Below are 5026 nucleotides of genomic sequence, written 5' to 3'. Positions count from 1 at the left end.
TCGCAAGGCCAAAAAAAAAAAAAAACCTAATCATTGTACTCGAATCTAAGCCTACACCCCCCCCCCCCTTTTCTTTCGCACATCGTTTTTTCGAAAAAAACATCCGCTTAGATTCGAATAAATACGGTAAGCTGTTGCTTAATTTACAAGCAAGAACTGGTTCACAGCGCGGCGGCGCGGGCGTCTCGTGTTTGGATCATTGTCTTGTTGCGAGAAACGGCGATGCCAAACGACTCCAAGGCTTTCTCGTGTACGAGATGAATTTCCCCGTAAATCGATCCAAGAACACATATGTTGGTCTATACCTACATGACTCTTGGGGGAACGAAAGAAAGTTAGGGGCGGCCGCTGCACAACTACGTGACATCCGAATTTTCACGGATCATAGAAAACGCATTACTATCGTGTGTATAGCACGATTTGGTCCTGACCAAGCGAAGAAATTCATCAAAGATAAGAACCAGGAGCGAAAACGCAAGAGGCGGTGCCCATTATTGTTACCTGACACGACGACTTACAATGGTATTAAATGGTTGTTTATTAGAGTAAATGAATGCACAAGGGGGTAGAGAACTGGAAGGTTGGGAAATGGATGGCCGCACTGTAACTGTCAACCTCGAGGAGGAGGAATGGAGGTTGAGGAGCGGCAAATGCGGTATTTCTGCAACCCCAGATAGGAGCGCGTCTGAGACCTGAATGGCGGCCATCAGTGGATCAGGGAGTAGTAGAGGACATGGAAAGAGATAGAGGATAGAGGGAGACTATTTACCTATGCAGAGAGATGAGCGTAATGGTTATTTACATATACACCCAGAAGGACGTAGTGCGTCATAGTTCGCTGGTGATGCGTCAGTCTCGGGAGTTTGTCATCCGGCCCCGCTCACCAGCACTGTTACGGCACGCAGAACAGTGGCTGGACTGCTCAATGAATTGACAGCGAGTTCTTTTCTTGGTGTTCAGCCAGCGTAATTAAGAGTCAAACTCTCAAGCACATTCCATAGCATTCGCTTACCATGTAGTTCTTGCTTGGAATGTTCATCCTCCGGGGCAGTCTACGAGGTTACGGTGCTCGAATGCTGAACCGAAGGTCGCGGGATCGAATCCCGGCCGCATTTCGATGGCGGCGTAATGCTAGAGTAATGCTAGAGTAATGCTAGAGGCCCGTACTTAGATTTAGGTGCACATTAAGAAACCCCAGGTGGTCGAAATTTCCGCAGCCCTCCACTAGGGCTTCCCTCATAATCATATCGCTGTTTTGCGACGTTATACCCCCCCAAAAAATTTATATTATTGCTTGAAATGTATTCGACCAGTTCAGCATACTTAATTAGGGGATTAACCACAATAGCAACATTTTAAAAGAGCTCATTTGATGTGGCAAATCTTGACACGCTCAAAGATATTATTCTGTTGGAGGAGAAGCAGCATCTAGTAATGTCCTGTTATATTAAAAAGGGCCGTGACATTCACAGAAATTGTTTGTTTACTGAGTCAAACGGGTAAATTACAGTATGTTTATTACCGGGTATACATTTGTGCTCATTCAAGTCATTTCATGTTGGTAAAAATGGAATTGCCTTTAAAGTTTATGTTATTCAGCATGCTTTTTTTTACACTCTGCTCATACACCCTCGAAGCAGTTCGCAGTGGGGGAGTGGCGAGGAGGCGAAGGCGCATTCTTTCATAGTTACTCACGGCTCTTTTAGTGACTTACAACTCTTGAAGGTTAGGGCCTCGTCTTAATTTCCTTGAACAACGCGTTCTAATGGACCCCTCCATGACAACTCCCACTAAAAAAATGGAATTGTGCAGTACGACTCCTTCACAAGCTTAACTTTTCCTTCCATAATCTTGACTTGTCCAGATGCCTGATTATCCTTCCTTTTACCACTCCCTTCTTCTAGGGGCCCCCGGGGCCGCTTCTCTTCTTAGAAACCTCATTGTGCTTAAGAGTCATGGATGAATTGATGCGCCCTCTCAAGAACGGTCCCTCATACTTTCTTTCTGTTAGAAGCAGCTGTGTGGGGGTCATAGCACTAGGCGCACTGTCCTCCTAAGGAGGCCGATTAGTCACGGGCGACCTTTCTATCAACAAAAGAGGTTCCCATGTTCGAGTCGTGCATCTCATTGCACGTGGCGGGATTCCCGGTCACTCAAATACCTTCATGTTCCTTTTTTCCGAACGCAAAAAAACTCAAGGTCGGCACGTCGCCCCTCCCATCAAACCTCGCAGCCAATCGAGGACTTCGTGCGACAGCGGTGACGTCACAAAGAGCCTTCTGTGGCTATAAAACGTGGCTCAACCATCTACGCAGCACCATTCGCCTCAAAATTTCCAAGCGAAAGTCTCGCTGCTAGCAGCCGCCGGACCTTGTGAGTGGTGCTCATTGCAGACGTTGACGCCGCGTCTCCTCGAAGCCATCGCGGACTCATCCGTTGCTTCAACGGCCGCAAGTCGACCGAACTCCTCTCGTTGCTCGACCGCTGCCTCCATGATGGTGATCGTTACCACACCGGAATCCCACAGCACCGCCGCTGCCGACGACGTCGCCCAAGCAAGCGAGGCTTCGACGAACCCTACGGAGAGGATTACTGCGAAGGAGGACGGCACTCAGCGCGAGACCGAGACACCGGCTGGTGTCACGCAGAGTAACGTCAACGCTGCAAGCCCGAACACCTGTGATTATTTCACGATCGGGTTCGAGAGCCCCTTGCGCGGGCAGTGCGTTCAGTTCGCGCAGCCGCTCCCGGATGTTCTCGTCTGCTCCGGCTGTCGGTTTATTCCTGACAAGTCCTTCCAGTTGCCCTGCAGCCACACCCTGTGCGCACCTTGCTGTGAAATTTACTTCGTCGACACTAGAAGGCTGACCGGCTACGATGACGCTAGCGGCGAAGACTCGACCCCGATAGTCTGGTGTCCCGAGGACGGCGTCCCACGTGCGGCTTCTGACCTCCAGTTCGTGGCCTTGAACTTAGAGCAAGTGCGTGGAGAGATCGCCTTTTGTGTCAACTCGGTGTCTGGGTGCCCTTTCAAGTCCGAGCTGCGACACGTCGAGCAGCACTACGCCAACTGCGCCTTCGGAAACCCAGTGTGCGAGAGCTGCCGCCGAAGCGACATACCGGCAGCCGACATCCTGTATCACACCTTCTTCTGCGGACAGCGGTAGGCCTGCTATTCTGCTATACTGTACAGAATACTGACCCTGTGGCCAACGAGTGCTGCTCTTTCCATTACCTGTAACCTTTAGATCAGCCTGCAATAAAGCACGTTCCCTTAATGCCCATGTCACTCGTGTTATTGTGCGGACGCCGTGTACTGTTGACGACTGTGTAAGCTCGTGCATGGCGTCAGCCTTGAATACACCACTACGCGCCGTGAAACGTGTTTCTTTTTAGATAACTCATTTCGCACTGAAAGCTGCGTTATTTGACATGTGCGCAGAGGTACTATGAACTAACAATTTTTTGCGTGTCTTGTGTAGGTTTGACCAGTTGTTAAGGATTTCCCACTTTTTCGTTAACAACTATTAAAACCCAGAAACACAGAACGTAATATTGAGAATTATTTAAATTAACAACGGGTGCATCCAGCCGCTTGATGTAGCTAACGTCTTTTGTGATGATTTGTTGACTAGCTCTTCTGTCTCATGCGGCCACATGTATTTAACCACCTACCAGTTGATATGTTTACTTCCAACTAAGCATATAATGAAGGAAGTTTGATAACCAGGTCATTGAAAGCTACGAGTGCAGGCCTCGATAACAATAACGCTTAGTATGCTTAAAGGGACCGACAAGTGGTCACAACGTGCGATTAGATCCTGGCAAAAATGGTACGACACTGAAATATAGTGACAGATTCCAGCATTCTTTTCGCCTTGTGAGTAGGATTTATATGTTTAAATCGTGTTTAAAAGTAACAGGAACCGGTAAGTGGCGCAGCCTAGCGGAAGAGCCTTGAAGCTGTTATGGAGTCGATCACTTTTTGCTGTACGTAGTCTGATGCTGTCATGCGTGCCATAATTAGTCCTGAAAATTAGAGTCTGTATATTATTATCTATCCCCGCTCTATCTTGTGCTGCTTACGAGGTAAAAGGAGGTTGCACGGTGAGAAGCGGCGCTGCCTTCGCGGTAACCAGTGGAACATATCGAGCCGCAAGCGCGCGGAGTGCACGCATGCGCGGCAAACCGCCACGCTCGAACACGAACCGTCTCGCTCTCACTGTTTGCAGCATGGGTTGTCGCTTGTGTTTACAACTTAATATTTGCCGCAGATTGAAAAATTCTTATAACGAATGTTTCACGGTGTATTCCACGTTACCGTTCCATGATTAGACACTCTCACCGGTAAGCTTTCCGTATGCGATAAAGAAAATGGGCACCATAAATATTGGTTGTCGGTCCCTTTAAGGAAGTACACAACATAATGCTTACATTCTCTCTGGTGTCGTCAACTTTAAATCTGGTGTTTTACCGCATGAGATCAAACGTGGCCGTATCATACCTGATATAAAAAAATTTTGTTTCGCGCTCATGGAGAATTATGGATCCATTTGTGTTCGGATCCGTTATCCCAAGGTACTAGGTTCGGTCCCTATCTGCGGCAAGTTGATTTTTCATCCACTTTAACCGCTTTCCATTTGTGTCATACGTATTATACTACACTTAGAACATCTTAGCATTATCCCGTACACCTTGCTTAGCTTTATTGCTAGTTTCAGAGACTGGAAAACCCTTCACGCCCCTAAGGGGGCTTTACCGTCTATAACTTACACCCCAGGAAAAATATATTTTCACGAGTCAAAACACCCACAACATGGGGGTTTAGCAATCCTCTAAACACCCTTATTTCTGAAAAACAGTAAAATAATAGTCAGCAGTCGAGGAAAATCCAATCGCACCAGAATCAAAGGATGCAATACCGCACATAAATAAGCACCAAATCGTCAGAGCGCTCCGGCTGCACAACCATACACCGACCATGTGGTATATATAGCCGTAGTATCTTGAGCCGCCGTTCAGTGTC

This window comes from Rhipicephalus sanguineus, chromosome 9 (assembly GCF_013339695.2).
Source record: "Rhipicephalus sanguineus isolate Rsan-2018 chromosome 9, BIME_Rsan_1.4, whole genome shotgun sequence".
Lineage (NCBI taxonomy): Eukaryota > Metazoa > Arthropoda > Arachnida > Ixodida > Ixodidae > Rhipicephalus > Rhipicephalus sanguineus.
Note: the sequence above shows the minus strand (reverse complement) of the source record.